The sequence below is a fragment of the Siniperca chuatsi genome, linkage group LG15 (assembly GCF_020085105.1).
Source record: "Siniperca chuatsi isolate FFG_IHB_CAS linkage group LG15, ASM2008510v1, whole genome shotgun sequence".
NCBI classification, from domain to species: Eukaryota; Metazoa; Chordata; class Actinopteri; order Centrarchiformes; family Sinipercidae; genus Siniperca; species Siniperca chuatsi.
This window is the reverse complement of record NC_058056.1, coordinates 14,156,649-14,177,682: the sequence shown is the minus strand read 5'-3', so window position 1 is coordinate 14,177,682 and position 21,034 is coordinate 14,156,649. Positions and strand designations below refer to the sequence as shown.

Genomic DNA, 21,034 nt, shown 5'->3' with positions numbered 1-21,034 from the left:
CTCACAGAGGTCAAGCGGTACTGGTGGTTATTAAAGAAGCCCCCATAAAACGTTGTCCTGATCCATAATTACACTGTCAGGCTGTAAGAGAGAGGATGCATGGGCGAGGACATGCAGAGAGACATCTTATAGATAAAAGCTGGGGGGGTGGTTTCCTCTGAGAAACTCCTCAGAATGAGCGTAAAGCAATAATTTAAGCACAATTTGTGATTTCAGTTAAGAGTATAATTCACAACTGACAGATATTTAAGGTAGTACAACAGTATTCTGCTTATGCAATATCCAATATGTGGAGGCAGTGGATAGATAGATAGGGTAACTATAACAGCAGCCCTGGCCTGCAGACTTTATTTACTGGACGCTTCCATTTGAAACCTGAAACAACATTCTTCTTGTCCATGTTGACAGATGAAAGTGTGACATATTCCCTCTCCAACAATCGTGAAGGACGTTGATAGGCAACCAGACCCTCAGGCAATAGACTGCTGATTTTTTCTGTGAAATATAAATACATGCAATCTATTCTCCTGTCAAAGGCCCATGATCCGAGGAAGGCAGTTTGACACGGTCACTGAGAAAGGGCTCTAGGCAAACAACCGCTAAGAGAAGCCATATGGACATGGAGTTAAAGAGTTGTTTTACGCTGCTACAATATGGGACAATGAGGAACACAATGGAAATTAAATCTAAAAATGCGCTGTCAGATATTTGAGGGCACGTGTCTGTCAACAGATCAAAAATTTGCAGGAAACAGAGTTTGGCTATCAAAATAGACATTTCAACTGTAACAACACAAAGAGTTGACAACATGGTCTGATCTCTGCTACCCCTCCATGTACCTATTTGTTAAATGCAAATAAGATACAGGCCATGATAGAAAAAGCAGGAATCCTGAAGTTAAATTTAATACCTTTTAAGACCTTTTTAAGACTTTCTATACATTTTTCAAGATTTCATCGCCACTTCGAGTTGAATTGAGTGACTAACCCAATGCAAGTTTTATTAGAAAGAGTAATATCAGCAATCAGGCATGTGATTGACAAAAGGACAAAAAAAAAAAAATCAGGAAAATACACAAAGCACAGAGCACAGCGCGGTGCTGTGGTTGCAGGGAGACTTTGCATTTTCCCATATTTTTAGAGTATTAAAAAAGCACACACAGGTTGTAGTTGCCTGTGTGCCATAAAAAAAATAATAATCACAAAACATTGGTTAAACAAGGCTTATAGTGAAGGGATTTGAAATGCAATTTGCTCATCCTCCCAAAATCAGGGTGAAGCCACTAACCAGCTGTAGGGGTGGGTATCTTTAGGATTGTATCTTTATGTTATCCATATACTTATCGGCCTGTTCTTTATCAATATTCTTACCGGTATTCTTCGTTACTAAAGAACTGGGTTTTGAATTAACTTTTTTTTTTCTTAAAGAATAAATATACTGAAAACAAGCTACGAAATTGAATAGCCTACCTCGGAAAATGGCGTTTAAGACTTTTTAAAATACTTTTTAAGGCCCTTAACTGTAGATAAATTGATTTATGTTGAAAACAAGGGGAAACAGGTAGCCTGGTTCTGAATCATAAATTGTTGTTCCTACACTTAATTTTTTTTGTACAGATTAAACAAACAAGATATAGTGTGTTAATTAGTGAGCTTTAGAGGTGCTTATATGCAGATTCTGTTACCTTCAGACAGTCAGGCTAACTGTTTCCTGCTGTTTCCCATCGTTGTGCTAAGCTAACTGGCTGCAGCATCATATTTAGCATACGTACACGAGAGTGGTAGCTTTCTTGTCGAGATTTAGATAAGGATTGGAAGGAGGATTCATCTAACAAATGTAATTCACAAAATGTCAAACTATTTCTGTTAACTGTTCTTGCAGGTACTGTTGGTACAGTTTACTTTTGGTCAACCGACCTAAGACCCAACTAGATAACTGTCAGCATGACAGAGCTGTACACCAGTTTAATAACCGAAATGTTGCTAACATTACAAAGTAGCTGCCGAAATCCTCACAATATTTTAAAACATAAACAAATAAATAATATAATTATAATCACTCATTATTCAAATGGGTGCTGCGCAGTATTCTTGTAAGAGAGGCTCCGGGTGTCAGGGAGTTCACAAAAGAGAATGTGATATATCAGGGTCTGGTTGTGTGGTGGCACTAGAGGCTAGTGTTTCTGCAGATGTGAAGGGCAGTTTGAGGACAGCTAGTCTTCCTCCGATAGAAAACAGGCTATAAATACAGAGAGAGAAAACAGAAGCCCTGACCAAGTCCACTGGGAGTGAGACTCAACTGGTATGTGAGCACTTACAGTAGCAGACACTGTGCTAAAGCACTGAGGATAAAAATTGCTTTATTGTTTGTTAACTTCATTAGGTTTGCATTCATCTCAGTGCTTAGGAATTACACAGTATAATGTCATATCCTGTAACTTTTATGTTATCTATAAGCTCTACTATTGTAACTAGGGCTCCGCCACATTTTCTAGCTTTAAATAAGGACAGAATTGTAGTCTGTGTAAAATCAATTTAGAATCACAGTGAGTTTGGGACATTTCAAATTAGACATTCAACTTGTAAGTGTGGCTGTGGAAGACTAATAGCAACAGCTTAGGCACAAGGAGTTTCAAACCACACAACTTAGAAATTACAATGAAGACCAACCACTGGTAGTATTTTAATGATTATACATTTTGAACAAACCAGGGAGAGGTGCATGTTGGCTTGTGGGCCAGCATTTAAAGGCTGGGGGATAGAGGGGGTTTGAGTGCTGAATTGACTTTTCACAGCACGCCCTCCAAGGTAATCAGTCATTTTGACTGGCAGTGTTTGTGTTAATGTTCACGCCTGTTCAGTGGCCTTCTGCCTCACGCATGTTCCACCAGCATGTTCCTTCCTGCCTGGAAATTATGTTGTGATCTCTCACTCCACCGACTGCCAAAGGAGACAGTGCCACAGAGTGATGCGTGTGTCCTCCTTTGTCATGGCAGCAAGAGCATGACTGTAACTGAATCCTCTAACCTGTGCTCGGGAACAGTACACAAGAAGCCTTTGTCTCTACCCCCACACACATCAGTATTTAATTTCTCCATATCGCATCCTCATTGGCTCAAGATAAGACAGTAATAGCAGAGTGAAAGTCAGTCTTTAGGGTTGAGTGTCTGTGTTGGTGGTTTTTAGTTAAATAAAAACATCTCCTTGCTTCCCTCTATAAACATTATTAAAAAGGAAGTGTACCTCGATGGAGGATTTCTCACCCCTCTCCAGGTTTCTCTGTGGCAGGTCGTTCTATCTGCAGTGCCTGTGCCCTCTTATTGACTCTTATCACTGCTCACTCCTCCCTCAAACAGGACCTGTCAACAAACAATCACACCAGGAAGAGAGGAGGTCACCTACACCCACATACTGATGGCTCCCTGTGACTCTGCCTCAGTAATGATATCCTAAAGAGAGAAATGGGCACATAAAGAAGATAAAGCCAACATATCCGAGACTTGCACTGCTATATCTACAATGCTGTAAAAACACAACATTATTTAGGCGCAATGCAGGCATGAGATTGATGGTAAAATGGGGAAATAGGATTATAGTAGTAAAACAAAGGACAGAGTAAATGGAGTTATGGAATTCTTCCATGTGATTTTTTATGATTCAATCATCGTTCCCAACAATCTCTTTACCAATGCTGCCTAGTGATGTCATTGTGCAGGTTGACACTAAACACAGATTGAAGTTATTTGAGATACTAATCTAATATACTACACAACAACAGATATTGCAACAAGACAAGAGTCTACAGACAAGCTAGCAACTCTGAGACTTAGGCGCAGCTGTGCTTTGAGCTAAATGCTAACATGCTCACAATGACAATTCCAACATGCTGATGTTTAGCAGGTATCATGTTTACCATCTTATTTGTGTAATCATGCTGACATTGGCTAATTAGCCCTGAAGCCCAAAGTGCAGCTGAGGATGATAGGAATGTCATTTGTTTTGTAGGCATTCAATCATAAACCAAAGCATTAGAGAAATTAAACATTTGACCTGATGATGGTGCTACAGAAAAAGTTAAGGGATTGGCAAAGTTATTGCAATTCATCCTGAGGAGAACATGAATGTCTGTACCAAATTTCCAAATGGCAATCCATCCAATAGTGGCTGACATTTGAAAACCACAAATATCAACCTTGTGGTGCCACTAGAGGAAAATTCGGGGGAACATCAAAGTCATGAAGATTTATCCTCTGGAAGCCATGAATGTTTGTACAAAATTGTGTGTGAATCCATCCAGTTGATGTTGAGATATTTTACTGGATAAGGAAAAATTTTGACCTGCTGGTGGCGCTATATTAAAGGTCAAGGGATGACCAAAGTCGTTAAGATTCATTCTCTGGGGATCATGAACGTCTGCACCAAAGTGGTGGACTGATCGACAGACGTATGCCGGAGTCGTATGCCTCAAGTATGGCTAAAAATGATACAAAAAAATTATAATAATACAAAAGATACAGTAAGTTTTTTGAGCCCTGGAATCTAAAAAACGTATTTCACATTTCAACATGGAAACTACTATATGTAAAACTGAAATGTCTTTTTGTTGCCCACAGAGCAAAAAACGGTATCTTTTTTTGTCACACTGCCTCAAACAATCAACTAACCATCAACAGCTGAGCCTTTGCCGGTCTTGGAAATGTGTACTGTCACCTAGAAAATGGTATGGCGACAGGCCATTACAGAAGAGTCACTTTATTCTGACTGCGTCACTGACTGATCTATCTCAGCCAGGTTGGGTTGAGCCACTTGATTGACATGGCCAGCACAATGCTGATCTCCACCACTCGAAGCAGCTCTCTCTCACTCTGTCAAGGACAATTACAGGGTTCCCCTGCTGCCATCCAGCAAAATGTTGCTACATGTATCCAATACAAACAAGCCAAGCGTGGAGAGATGGCAAACCTCTAGAATAGAAAGAAGATACTCCAGCAATTCAGTTTTTTCTGGCACACAACATACTGCTGATTAGTGTCAAAATGACCATTTAGAGTGAAGAGGCTGTCACTCTGAAGGAGGAGGGTAGACTTTCTTATGTTAATATCATTTGGTACTGCAGCTGTTGTAGTAATAATGAGTAACAATCGCCAATCATGCCTATAGACAGTGAGAAGTATGTACAGAAATGTTTTCTACTAAAGTCTTTGCTTATGTGGATAATTGAATCAAGTTATTTTATTTGGAGTATCTTTGTGCAATTACCATTGTCTAGGCAACACACTGAACATCCATGGTTGGACCACACATATTGCTTTGAAGTGTTAAGTCGAACAAACTGATCTGGAGAATATGGTGACCCTTGGAGATAGCATGTTTCCTAGCTCAAGGGCCATAAACCTTAAATTGATTTTCAATTTGTTACCCTTTCTGTATGTTGACCACACACTATATGATGCAGTTACTGACTGCCTTTTCCACTTAACTGTTACATGCTATGCTGGGAATCACATGATAACTCACAACCACAATATTTAGCCCTCAAAAACAGTGGTACAGTATTATGATACAGGCCTTTTATTGATATGTGACTGAGTGTAACTGAGGGTAAACATACATAAATGCTGTTTACTCACCTTTCAAAATCTCAAATGGCATTTATGCAGATCCCCAGAGACATTTATGCATAACTGTTTACATAGGTTAGTACAGTCTCTCACTTTTTCTCTTGAAAATGTTCACTTGTTGATGGAAAACATGACCTTAAAAACGCAAAGGAACTTTTTAAAAAGCAGGAGTCATTCACTACATACACATATTCACAACAATATGAAGTGCTTTCTGTTTTAGAGTTTCATAGATATAAATAATACAGAGGTAATGAATCAAATCAAGTGTAGAAATAGAGCTTTTGTAACTAAACAAACAGCAACATGTCAGCAAGTGCCATCAGTTGAATGTCAAACAGACAAGTATTAAAGGTCCAGTATGTAACATTTAGAAGGACCTATTGGTAGACATTGAATATAATATGTATGTATGTAATATAAGTATGCTTTCAGTAGTGTATAATCACCTGAAAATAAGAATCGTTGTGTTTTCGTTCCATTTTTATCTACAGAGGGAGCGGGTCCCCTTCCACGGAGGTTGCCATGTTGCACCACCATGTTTCTGCAGTAGCCCAGAATGGACAAACCAATCACTGGCTCTAGATTGGGCCTTGGGATCTGTCTTACTGTATATAAAACTTTAAATTAGGCGCATGAAAGTTCATTCTTCATTTTTTAAAACTGCTTTTTAATATAAACAAAACACTATAAACACGATAATAAATCCCCAGATACATTTATTAACACAAACTAAACTGCTCTAGGGCATAGAGTGAATGATGAAATTCACTTTTTTGCTCAAGTCCACTTTATTATAGTTTTGCTTCCGGTGCAATTACAGGTCAGAGAGTTCACTTGCAGGAATCTCTGCGGTATAGTTTTCCCTCCATGCCCTCGAAGACTTTACCCTTTGTAAAAGTATGCCATATAAAAATACCTGCTGGGTTACAGAAAAAAAGTGTGATGGTTTGGATGAAAAACCAGCTCATGCAATAGATAATGATAGTCATGAATGATAATTACAAATGTGCCATCTTGTTAAGTTGTCATTGCCTGCGCAGCTTGTAACCTCAGGTCCTGTTCTATCACGCAGGGCCTCTCCCTCCACAGTTAGCGGTGTTGGTACCTGTCCTCTATGAGAGCATGCTGGCACTTCCCTCTCAACCCAAACCCAGATAGCTAAAACCGAGGCCCTGTAATCACAAAGTCCCCACAATGTTTATGGCCCAGTGAATCAGGAGCATGGACAGATTTACCCATGGGCCTCTGAGGGCCTGTTCCCAGCATCTTCCTGACAAGAACAGACACAACCCCCTGCTAATGACAGCTGAAGCAAGCCTCAGTGATGGATGGCTTTCCCTCACAGAACCACCTTACCTAACCTGATGCAGTGTTGGCAAATCCTCTCATGATTTTATCAGTAATTGAGCAAATATTTTGACTTTGAGGCAGACCATAGGGTTCACTGTAGTTTCAGCTTGGTAGTAGAAGCCACGGCATCCCCAAGCAGCAGGGACCAGCCTTCTTGCCACCTGTTATGAGAGTAGTCCCACATGGTGCATTTTGGCTGGTTGATGTTCACACTATTCACTAGTGAGACTCTCTGCTCAGAAGTAGCGGACACTAACAGACACTTTCTCTGATCGATGCTCATTCTGTGTGTCACGAGGGAGTTGGAAGCACTTTCCCTGCACTTTCCTCATTTTTGCCATCTTCTCTTTTCTCTTCTTCCTCTCTCTTTATGTCAGCCTTAAGTCTCCACGGATGCTTCCCATTAGCCACTGTGCCTGCTTTCCAGTCTACAGAAGTCTCCTTTTAAATCAGACAGTGGAGTGACTATAGCCTGGGGGCCTTGAGGGACCACATCCTCACCATACCCATCTTCCACCTGGAAAACGGCAATCAAATGGCCTTGGAAGAAACTCATTACTGTAGTATTCCTCTGTGGTTCTGAATTATGATTGGAGGGATTGTGAATTTCTTATCAAGTTTTCAACAGAGCAAAGAAGCATGGAGAGATGCATACCATGTCTCCTAGATTAATCTGGGCTCAGCTGATCCCAGCAAGTGACAGCAGCGGGCATCTCCAAGACGCCAAGCACTGCAGCTCAGAGGAGCTGATAAACACAACATACAGAGACTCTCGCTGAGCTACAATATGGCAATGTTTACACTCGCTCCAAGCCATGTAATAGAAATCCTGCCCTGCATAATCAGTGCCTATCAGGAAGTTTAATTTAATTCCCTGTAGTGTGTGTCACCTGAGAAAATTACGATCCAAACTAGCAGAACAAACTCTTGCTGAATTTTCCCGCTATCATGAAGTTAATTTTGAATTGAATAGATGAAATGAATAGAATGATTAATAATGTAGACAAAGCATATGTAGATATCAACATTTTTGGAGGGCAATGCAAATGATAAATTAGTTCTAAATGTGAAGTAACGGCTCGACAAGTCTGTTTTCTAAAATTATTTCTGGCTATTTTCTGAACTGTTTTTGGATTTATATTTCCTCATAGTGCAGTTGCAGGAGATACATCAATAGATGCATACTGCAGGAGCAGTAGATGATGTACCTGCCCAATGCACTGAAACATGGATTACTATTTCTGTGTACATACAGTATTTGCATGTAATTAGATACTCAAATGCTCAAACTGCCCATTATGGATCTTCAGGCAGCAGGTCGTCACAGAGGTACCATATTGTCCACTCTAGAATCCTAATGAGTGCTGTTTCAAACACATAAATTGTATTCACGTGTCAATCAGTGCTACAACAGGAGTGCTCCTTGTCCCATCCACTCTCAATATCTGATATGGGTGTCCAGCTGGAGGCAATTTAGGCTCCACTGCTTCTAATTTTCTACAGGGTACAGGCTCCTCTTGGAAGACAGACAGTCCCTTCCATTTCTCATTTACCTGATATTATTTAGTAGTTGAAGCCATTTCCTGTTCCCACGATCCTTGGATGTCTTTAACTCCATGGCATCTGACATCATGGCAGCAGAACTGAATTACTAGACAACAGAGCATCCTGGCAGGGGTGTTTACAGATGTTATGAGGTCATGTTAATATGATAATATGCAGTCTTATGCAGTGAGACAAACTGAAAGTGCCAATTTCAGAAAAAGTTTACATCTGAAAAATGCATCATTGCCGTTTTATGACTTAAATGTTATGTGAAAATATGGAGAAAAAAAGTGAGTTAAATAGATGCTGTACTGAATTTAATAGATTATCAATCCTTGCATTAAGAGCAAACATGGTTGAGGTAATGCTTTATTTTACAGGTTCATAATTTCCAAATCATTTCCTATTAAAAGGCACCCTGTGGAGTTTTTAACCTGTAGTAGTTTTTATGAGTTGGTCCCCGTTTGTCTTGTGCATTCACATGAGGACACATGCATGCGGGTGACACGATGCACATTGCTGACGCACATGTGTGTGGTTTCACACTATTCCACTGATCTATAGGTGGCGGTAATGCAAAAAGCAATGTGCCACATTTAAAATACTTTTTTAAAATATCGGCTTTTCAAATGTTTCATGAGGAATGGTTTCAACGTGATTGTTAAACCTCAAGGATACACACAAAGCGTTTGTGAGTAACACTCAATGTAAACTTTTGTTTGTTTACAAGAAAACACCACAGGGCACCTTTAATTTTCTAGGAATATTTCTGGAAAGAATGATTTAATTTGGTACCAATAACAGGTCAAATGAATGAATTAGTGTAACCCAGAGAGTCTTTTAGTTATTACACAGCAGGTCAGCTGAACATGCAAAAATGGGCAATTTGTCTACAGACAAAAACAATTCTATATTTATGAAGAAAAAAGAAAATAATAAAGAAATAACTTGGGTAAATGGAACAGTTATTTCAGTAACATTTCTCTGGAAATCAATAACTGCTGATCAACAGAACACAATTAAGTAGTTCAACAAAGAGGTTTCACAACTTTGTTGTAATTTGTCCTGGGAATTAGAACCAAATTACATTTACACATACATAATTTCTTTCCAGGAAACGTCCTAAAAATTATTGGGAAATTACAAACCTGTAAAATAAAGTCTTACGGTGGTTGACTAATAATAGGGTCGATTATTTACTTTTGATATCAATTTCTGAATCACAACTCGTTTTTATTTTGATCTATCTTACTCTGATGTAAAATTAAACTGTTTGGTTGAATTTGCCTGGATTTGCATTCAGTCATGTATTGCTTACTATTTGATTATACACATCACAACCAAACAGAATATATTTGAATTGAAACTCAAATGGCTGCATAGCATTATTTTTCCTGCGCAGCCTGTTTAATTCTCAAGGGAAATCAGCTGGGAGAAAACAAGCAGAATAATCTGTCAATAATTGAGGATAATTTACAGCTAACCTATAGACATTTCCAAACAATAAAACTATTTTGCTTCTATCCATTACAAACTATTTGTTATGTGGAGGCTCTCTCCTTAATTGGACCCAGCATCTAATCGATGTGATTTCCGACCAAATGCCCATGAGTCATCATACAACAACAGTACCAGGGATCACAAATTTAGAGGAGTGTCAATACACTTTGCTAAAATTATATATTTACTGTATTACCATACACATCAATTACAATCCTGTTGACACAGTATATTGATCTGTATATGCCCTACGGAATATTAAAAGCCTCTTTTAGGTCTGTGGATGTCGTTGTTTGGCTACAAGCCCAAATGCTGCATGACAACTGCCTGAGGAGCATACTGTGGTTTGAGATTCAGGAGAGTAATGCTGCCAACCCATTCATCTGAATCATATTATGGAAGTGTCCTTCCCACGAGAGCCTGGTGCATGCTGTCATTCAGGATGCTCAGGTGTTGCTCCACTATCATTAGTGGTCAGTGTTTCTGGGAAGAACAACCCAGGCAGCGAGGGAATGCAGGGACGGCGGTGGTGGTGAAGTGATGGGCTGCTGCTTGAAATGGCTCATGTTTTCCACCTCTTGGGTAATAGCTATGGATCGCTATGTAATCATCGCTCTTTGTTATGTGCTGCAACTTGGCTGCTGTGCTGTGATGGGATGGGGGTTGCAGAGAGATGAGGCTGCCAATACAAACCTGGACCACAGTCAGGTTGAAAAAAACCAAAAGGAAAATACAAGAAGTTAATTGTATATCACAGTCTTGGATGAGCTTGGGAAAAAACTCTCCATCAGCACTTGAGGGGTTACAGAGCGCATTTTCAAGGAGCGGAACCATAATTGAGTCACAAATTAGTTGTTGCTTTTAGGTAGCGTCTTTGAACATCAAACAAAAAAAAGCACAAACAAAAAAAGCACAGGTGACCCAGAAATCAGAGTGGAAACTGAGCAAAATAACTGAATAAAACAGATCATTAATTAAAAATGGAAAGAGATAATTCATGTTGAGGTATCTTGGATTTCTGTGCCAAAATAATTTGATCCTATGAAGAGGCACTGGGTGCACATACAACTATTTTCCTCCAACAGATTTATTACAGGGCATGCACTCATAATGAAACAGAGAAGCTGCTTTTATTTACCTACACTATGATTTACAACTTGGCATCTGTCTTTTCCAAAACCGCCTGCAACAATTTCCCTCATTTATTTATTTTTTTTTTTTTATGACTGGCCAATTGACAACATGATGATTGATAAATGGCCAGGTCATTATCACAATGACAAAAAGTCATTCAAACATTCATTTGAATATCTAGGTCATGTCTTTGAAAGGAATTCTGCTGTCACGAAATGTAGCAGTGACCCTGCTGTTCTGAGACAATATTTTATGTATGGCTGCTTTTGTTTAATGCTACACCAAGGAAAACACCAGACATACTGTATGGACTGATCTGAAAGTTTGTGAGTATTGTAAGTTTTACCTCTTGTATCCTTGCACAGAACATTTTAAGTAAAAGCCCAAGACACAGGGACAAAAAAACATCTAAGGAAAAGGTAAAGAACATGACAAGTGGACTCTGAAGGACTTCAGCCTAACCCTCCTGTCAAAGAAGGAAACAGCAATACTGTACAAAGTCATCTTGCTGTATGTTTATGATGAACATTTTATGGAATAAAATATCTTTTTTTTTTTTACTACTGTGTCAGTGAAAATGTAAAAGGGATAAGCTGAAAGCCTTGTAGATAAAATAAAACACCGGTGATTATAAGTTGACCCTTAATAAACCCAGTGACATATGCATTATATTATATTTTTAAACTATTTAAGAAGGTGATCAGCCATCTGAATTAGTGCTCTTTTCTAGTAGAAAATGTCTTGTTTTCAGAGCAAAATATAATATTTTTAGATTATAATCATTCCTCAAATACCAATATTAGTCTCAGTACAACTCATTGTTCAGTTGGTGGTGGAAGAGGGATCAAAAGTTCATTTGAACAGCAAAAGATGTGACCTGTTTTAAAAGAAGAGCTTACTGGCTGCACAGAAGTAGCCACTGGTTTTAAGCAGTGTGCCCTCTCTCTGACCTTTGTTCTAGTGTCCCTTCTGTGTCCTCCTCTCACTCCTGAATCTGAAGACATTTTGTGGAAAGAGAGAGCCAGCCATGGAGTAAAAACTGCAGAAGTAGATACTGTTAATGTTTTTGAAACATTAGAACTCTAAACCAATTCAAGATATACACTGCAAATCATTCAGAGAAAAGTATTTCTGCTTTTTTCAAAATACGAGCTGTAGTATGGGCAAACTGCAGTTATAATCAGCACAGTCCATACAAGTAGACATATTAATATAGCCATATAACATTTAACCACATAGCACCTAGTACTATGGCAAACTATGCATAAATGTCACAAGCCAATAAAGGAGCTTCACCACTTCCCCTCTAGGATTATGGGAAAGCCTGTTCAAATATCTAAATGTCAACTGCGCATAAACACTTTCCAATTACGCTCTACACAAGCAGCAGCTGGGGGCTGGGGTCACATGCTTTGTCAAGCCTTCATCCCCATTGGGGTTTGATCACACCACACACACAGAATTCACAAACACATTACAGAATGGAAACATCTCATCATGCAACAATTAATGATTGAAACTAAGATGGAGCTCAAGGATAGACTTTAAAAAAAAGAATTAAAAACTTCTCAGTTGTTTTTAAATGTTTGTCTGCAGATTTAAGTGGTGACCCTGAAGATAAAAGCCCTGTTTGTGACAGCAGCAAGCAGAGTTCAACTACCCTGTATTCCCGCAATCTTCTCATGTGTAGTGGTGATGGTGATGATGATGACTGCTAGCTGCCTGTCATCACCGCTCCACCAGCACACATGTCATTATTGTCACAGCAGATGATGGGTCATTTGTGCCTCACTGGTGCAACAGGCTTTGCTGGACCTTTTCTGACCCGTCTCCTAATTACACCCTCAGGACACGGGCAGAGCCAATCACGAGAGAGGCGCTTGGATCAGTGCCGTCCAACAGGGGATCTCCTGTCTGGTTGCCAGTCAGATATGTGGCTGCTTTTGTCCTCCTGCATGACATGACTGCAATATCTCAAGAAACACATGAGAAGCTCTCCTACAGCTTAGAGTCACACTCTGGGTCTTGAAGAAGCTAACTCTCAGTACTTGGCTTCTTACGAGGTCAGAGTACGAGTGTTTATTGCTTCATGTCCGCTATGTCCGCTGGTGGGGTGTCTGAGGGGCTAATGCAAATTAGGTCTTTTTAGTTTTGTTTCCAGAAGCTAATTGCCCAGGTTATTAGCATAAATAGCAACCCGTATGCCCTAGACTGGGAGGAAGAAATCCCTGCCCAATTATTATAGCCACTGCTATGGTGGCAGCATGTACTCCCAGCAGCCTGGTTAATACTAGTGTTAGCTACCGGTTTAGTAGCAGGCAACAGCTGACAGTCTGTTCCTCATGCAGGCTTTTGTAAAGATGAGGGTATGTGTGATATGAGAAAGATATTTTCTTATTTGAGAGGGCCTCATTCCAGGAAAACACTGTAGTAAGTAGGGCGATAACTCAATATTATCATCAAAATATCCTCAATATTTTCGTATCAACTTTCAGTAGCATTACTGTATATAGTGATAATATAAATATTAATGTTATGGTTTAATAAATTTCTGTGGTTTAATGATTCTGAGCAAATTCTAATGAAAAACTAAGAAAATTAATTATTAAAGGCCCTGTACACCTCAACAGGTGTTTTGAGTGATTCTGGCTGATTAGACAGGCTCAGGTTGAAGTTAGGAAGAGCCATGCTGGGACTCCACGTACTAAATGATAAGTTCTCCTTCCGAAGCTCCATCCGAAGCTAACAAGTAAGTCAAGAGGATGTCAATCAAACACAGGCTGTGTCCAAAATCACTGCCTCGTTCACTCATTCACTACTGCCTAGTTTACGCTATAGTGATCAGCAAATCATCATTTTGCATCATCACTGACAGGTGCCGTCTTGCACGGACTGTAATAGGTCTTTTTCGTGGAAGACATTGTGACATGTCACAGTAAGAAAAGTACAGGTATAATTAATAGAGTAAAAGTAAAGAATGATGGCTGAATTCTATTTAGTTGCTTCAGTTTCAGGGTCCTTTATTGTGTATACTGACTCATTGTCACATTGTCATGGCTTATTGGAACAAAGACATTGTTAATGTTGCTGGTAACACCTGTGCCTTTCCTACTGTGTCAAGTTAAATTGCCTGCTGTGAAAAAGGCCTATTTTCTAAATAAAACGTTGAACTGTGGGATTGTTATCAGAAAGCACTGTATATGCCATTGACACTACTTTTTCATTCCATTTTTGAGGGCACTATATAGTGGACAAATTTCACTCTCAGAATTCAGACACTCAAATAAAATGTCAGACAGTAAATATAGTGCACCACATAATAATACTGAGCGATTTTGGACACAGCCCATGTTTTAAAAACTAAAGGTAGTTAACGAGGAGATGTCAATCAAAGAAGAGGCCCAATCAGCAAAAAAGTGATATCACCTGCGTGGGTGCACACAATGGGTGTGCATGGCCTTTAAAGTGTTTGTTCTAGAGTTTAGGTGTTAGAAGTTTTTAGATGAAATGATTCACTGTGGAACACAGTTCATTGCACTAGACATTAATTTCATTATTTTATATGTGATTTTGTCTAAATTTTCCATATCTATCATTTATGCCATATGCCATATCACATAACCACTGTTTGTAGATTATTCACCTGGTAGTCAAATTTGAAATGGTTCTAGAACCACCTAGTTATATTTTAACCAACTTCCCTAAGGGGTTTTTCTACTTTTCTGCAAACTTTCACTGACTATTGCAGTCAGCATGTGCTGTAGCTTTGCATTTACATTTCCACAGTACTCCCAAACAGATAAACCAATGCAAAAAATAAATGTGTAAATAATTAATAAATCAATGTATATACAGTTGCTTTTACACATGTTTTGCTCTCACATTTTTACATAACATGTACAAATATTTCCCAGATGTCAGCCTACACAAACATGTTTATATATGAACAGTTAAGGCAACAGGACCCTCCTAAAGTAAATAACACACTTTTTAGTGACAGTAACAGAGTCCAGTGTGTGGTTATTTGCAGTCATACTACACCTAAGTGCAAAAGCCTTCAGCAGCAGAATATTATTCTGGCTTTAAAGACTCAGCAGGGAAAGATATTTCAGTGCTGTGATCCACAGAATAAATACTTTATTCACTCCGAACACCACAGGTTCAGTTGGATGCACAGAGAGGGAGAAGAGAGGGAGGAGATATCACAAGGTGATGCTCAAAGATAGTTCGTTACAGTATCAGCAGCAAGGTTAAATGAAAGGTAGGCTCTAAATAATTTGTTTGTACAGTAGAGATATCTGACCTGAGGTTAAGTGGGGGTCTGTGGCACAGTATAGTAACCTGTATAAGTATTTATCTCTGTCATGGTAAAAGGATAGCAACAGCTCATCCAGGATAACAAGAGAGGAATACAGAGAGAATCCTGTCATTAAAACTGGAAAGGGTGATCCAGGGAGAAAACACATAGACCTTTTAGCCTCTTTCTTTCTGTTGTTTCTTTCACTCTTTCAGTCCCTTTCTCCTTCGGCTGCTTAAGGTTCTGGCCCTGTGCCAGATCAGATGTGTGCAAGCATTTCTCATGCTTCTCCTGAAGACACGCTCAGCGTACAAATTATTCAGCACCCTTGTCCTCCTACCAACCCTCCTCAGGGTCCTTTGTCAGAAGGATCATTGAGCTACAGGGCATGGATAATAATAATAATAAGCCTGAGTATAAACACATTCTTGCGAACCAGCAAGGGCCAAGAACAATAGGACAGGCTTGCCTGCATGGTTGCTTACATGTAAACAGCAGCTCTGTGAAGTGCTTTTTCTGTGCATAGTAACATTTGACATCTTAATCCACATTACTCTTAGAAAAACAGCAATTATATATTGCATATCCTGGGGGAAAAGCCATTAAAGTGTTTTTGGGAGGTTTATACGGCCAACTCATAACGTTGTAAGACACAAACAATGTGACATTGCACATGTGCTTGGATCCTTCCAGTAGCTCAGATGCTATGTGTTTGCCTAAGAAGGCATGCTACACACTGTTACTGTATTTCCCATTTGACCTTTTTGGTTTAATTACTTGTGACCAATGAAATAGTGTTTCATATAACACATCTCTCTTTAGTTCATGATGCAAGGTAGGAGGTTGTGAAGCCAGATAAAGATGGAGAGTTTATAAAAATTCATTAAATAGCAATCTGCCTATACTTGTTATTGCACTCTAGTGTTTCTCCTTGATATTAATGATAAAGATGAAGTCTAATATCATGTATAAAATTATGCTATAACTGAGAACAAAGTCTACATGCAAGGATATGTTTACTGTACAATTTACTAATGTTTACATCTGACTGATTAAAATGAATAGATCCTTTATAATCCCTCTAACAAAATGCTTTTACTCCAACACTATCTACAATGTCACATCACAATTTTTCTGTGATGAAACTGTAAGTCAAATATAACTTGTGCTACATTACTTTGCAGCACAAATAGCTGACGTTAAATCTCTCTTACAGATTCTGACAAGACTGTAATACAGCAGAACCAATGTACCAGATAAGATCGACCATTCTGTGCCGTAAAGCTAAGCATCCCAATCAGTCAAAGGACAATATATCTCCATGCATCCTACTGGAATATTGCGTTTGTAAGCCCGGACCCCGCTTCTAAGACAATCTAAAGCCTTCACATCTCTCCTTTTCATTTATCTGTTTCAATATCCTGTATCCTGATGAGTCTGGGAACGGGGTGTTGACCTGACGTTTAAATCCCAGGCGAGTCCATTATGGTAAGACAGCAAAAAGTGCTGATAGAGGAGAGAGATATAGCTCAGAGGACAAAGAACATACATGGCCACCTGGCTTTACGGTCCAGTAGGACCATCTTATTGTGTATACTGTTTGTGTATAGTATATCTATCTGCCTGTGTGTGTGTGTGTGTGTGTGTGTGTGTGTGTGTGTGTGTGTGTGTGTGTGTGTGTGTTTTTCTGTGATTGTACTATGCCGACTAAGCCATGGGGTCACCAGAATATACCATACAGAGACTTATGGTCAGCTCCACTGTGCTGCCTTCATTTCCCAATGTAACCAAATCTCTCCCAGTGGACCAAATCCTGTCAGATAAGAGCGGACAGCTATCGCTCAATTTCATCCACACAGACATGCCAGCTCCACGGCGGGAGAGATTACGCCAAAGGAGAGGGTGACAGCCCTATCTCTAGGCTTTAGGGATCTTTGTGGCAGTGTCTGGCTTATCAGACCAGCTCTGATGTCTCTTTACCAATGCATCAACAATGACAACAGACACTTGGGAGAATGATATTTATATATTTGTATTTTAAATTCCTACTAAAACCAATTCTCATATATTTGTATGACAAATATTCTTTCAATCTGTTTTGACTTAAAGATTAAATTTGTTATAAGGATAATATATTCTACATCTAACATAATTAAAAATCTTCAAAACTGTCAGTATAAAGCCAAAATACATGTACTCAAAACACACAAGAGCTGAATAAAGCAGATATCTGTCCACTTTAAATAATACATTAAAGCCTTATATTCATCCACATTAACTTGCTGGAGCTCATAAAAGGACATATAGTGCAGAAGCTTTTTACTCTGTTTCGCATATTCATTAGGATTCAATTTTCAACAATAAATCTGACCTTGGAGCCACTGACCTATGGGCTTGTAAACATAAAGCAATTTCCAACATTCTCTTAAAATGAATAGCAAATTAGTAGTAAAAAGCCGCACAAAGTAATGAAAAATATTCATTGAATATTTAGCCTTAAGCAGGGCTATTTAAAAAGACAGTTACAAGGAATTCTAAAACATTTTGTGGCTCACTGCATCATCTAGAGAAAGATAACTGAGAACTGAAAATGACTCAGAACCACATATGAAATGAGACAAAAACAAGAAACGACTCTGAAAGTGTTTCATGCAGTAAACCTCATACTGTATATTAGCTACACACGAGCAATTTAATGTAATCCAATGCAGCAGCACTGCAAAAACTCCTATTTTTATAAAGCTTATAATGTTCAGGGTTTTATTTTTTTATTTTTTTTACTCGTCACACAAATACATGTTGGCTGCACTGTATTGTTGTTGACTTGACAAATTAACACGAGCATCACAGGGAGACATTGCTGCAGAACAACAACAGCAGACTGCTCTCAGTGGTAGCATGCTGTTCTTGCTCTTCCAGCACAGAGACCTGCATGTAGTCAAAATACACACTACACTACATGTGGATACTTTTAACCCTTTCAATGTTAGAGCATTATTTTTAGTTAAAGGAACTGGTTAGGTTAAGAGCTATAGTTGCTTATTACAGTTTAGGCGAACCTCAAATGTCTAACAGTAGGAAATACCCACACTGTTCTGTGTACATTAAGCATCTTCAGGAAATTAAGTAAAGGACATCAGGACCTCTTGTGAAAATAATCAAGTGAAAAGAACAGTCCTGCATTATTAAGCTTTAGGCATGTTCAGAAGGTTGCATAGTTCAGAGGCCATCATACTGTCATTTTTTGTGGCATTAATTCTTCTAATTCATTTTCCTTCATAACACTGGACGGAAAACTTCCTGAGGACTTTCTATTGTCCTGGTGGTTTACAGTCAGTCAGACTGGACTGGGTTTAGAAAGAGGGTGAGATAACTTTAGCTCCTCATGGTGCGAATGATGGGCTATTGATTTGTTTGCTCATTGTTCTGCTGGCTCTATAAAATGTGACTGGCAGAAGCTACCAGACTTTGAAGAAAGCCAAGCAGCTCCTTTCTTCAAAAGTCATGGTCCAATGAACACCCACAACCACACGCACAGCCAGCCACTGTTCCACGTCAGATGACATTATTAAAATCTTTTCTTCCTCCAGTTGATGTTGCACTAAAGAGAACTTCTCTTTATCTCCATGCTGCTTATTCATAAGAAGGCAAAGCTTGCAGTTCCCATTTGTGTTACATTGCTTTTTCAAAGCATTGGCCAGCCAGAACAGTGGCAGCATTCAGTGGAGCCTGAGGGGATTTTATTAAAAACAGAATTCTCCACATCCAAGCTGATGACTGGAATAAATGCAGTTTTCTGTCAATCATTATCTTGCTTTCCATTGTACATATTCCATTTACAGAGATAACGACATCTCACTACCCCCAAAAGCACTGTTAAGTGGGCTTCATAGATGAAATCTCTGCAACACACAGGTAAATTGCAGGCTCTAATCTGACATTAAACCACTCAAAATGTATAATGTAATTTGTCCCTTTTCTTTGAGTTCCATTTTACAAAAGAGTGCCATAAAAACACTCTGTTTCATAGAATGCTGAGTTTTTACAATGTGGATGTGTCAAAGCTAAAAAAACAGTTAGAAAAAAAGTTAGAAGATTGCATTTCTAACAATTCTTACAATTTTCAAAAGGGAAAATGGACATGGATGCAAAAAGTTATAACTTTTAAAGAGATGAAAAGCAAAGTCAAAAACATCATGCAATGCCCATTAGATATTCTCTCTAATGAGAATATAAAATCAGTGCTCACAATTACATCACACTGTCAGATACTCCTTAGTGTTTCGTTTGATTCAAGGAAACTAAGTACCCTGAGTTGATCTTTAGATCACTACATACAACATGACAAACTATTAACGCTGATGGATAGTAGAAAAGTACTAAGGTCTTAAAGGAAGCACAACAAAGGAGTAAGGAAGCATGCTCTTCTAGCAATTTTCCTGAGAAAGATCCTATCAGATCCTATTAGCCACTGAGGAACTCTTCCCTCATAGCTGATGTTGTTTTATCACAGTAGAGCCAGGGGGATGGAGAAGAAAAATCTCCACAGTGGTGTGACACTCTCTCAATCAACAGGGAAACCAAAGTACAGCAGTGATCAGCATTCCCAACTATTTAGGATATCACTCAAGGGCAAAAACATCTTGTTGAGGTTGTTATGATTATTTTAAGGGGCAGCCTTGGTGTGGCTCCCAAACAGTGCTTCTACTGGGAGGGATCCCTACTGCTCTTATATAAATAATAAAACCGAACCAGCAACAGTCTTAACAATGTGCCCTTAATTTCAGAACTTCCTTAATGTTCTTGCTCTCTGCAGGAAAGAGGTCTAAAGCAAAGATGGCAGAAATGTTGTGGAAGGTCACTCATTTTTAAATATATGCAACTTGTGTGGCTTGAGTGGCTTTTGTGATATTCTACTATGCAGATGGTAATATTAATGATTTATGAATTTTAAAAAAACATAAAGGATACCAGCTTTAAGAACACTCAATCTGATTATGAACAAAACAGACAATTATTTACTTTCTGCAAAGGTAAGTAAACATTTTACATTTGAGATATCTAAGACAGTTTACATAGATCAAAGAAACTGTCTCTTCTGGTGTGGTAGGCCGCTAAAAACCTGCACACTGCCTTCTCCAGGGCCAAGTCATCACCTCCAGTAAAGGTCATGGGCGACCATGATGGATGGGCACTGCTGTGGATTTAATTTAAAATAAAGAGCAATAAACACAGGGCTCATGCTAGTGGCACAGGGGATGATAAAGGATCCATTAGTTAAGCAAAGGTCGCAAGCTCCTCCCGTGACAGTGGCTGTCACCATGGCATCACAACCAGTGACATGGGACAAGGGGCCAAAGAGGGTCACAGGGTGACATCAGCTCCACAGAGGTTCCTCTCCGTCAGCGCTGTCTTGTTTATCAGCCATGTCAGAGAGGTACAAGCACATACCTATTGGCTGACGATAAGGGAATGACCTCTAGGAATCGATGAGGTTGTTATGAATGTCAGACATTGTTGTTAAGATTCAGAAATTGAGATGCATTTTAAAATGTCAGTTCATTTGCATGCACCAGGGGTAATCT

The 21,034-nt window shown here is 39.0% G+C and overlaps 1 long non-coding RNA gene across 1 annotated transcript in view; it reads right to left on the bottom strand.

Moving 5' to 3' along the window:
* Positions 1-362: 362 nt before the first annotated feature.
* The window catches only part of LOC122861580, an 84,818-nt gene continuing 64,146 nt past the window's right edge, over positions 363-21,034 (bottom strand). Inside the window, exon 3 of the long non-coding RNA XR_006374506.1 lies at positions 363-3,358. This is a non-coding gene — a long non-coding RNA (uncharacterized LOC122861580). The remainder of the gene's footprint in view (positions 3,359-21,034) is intronic.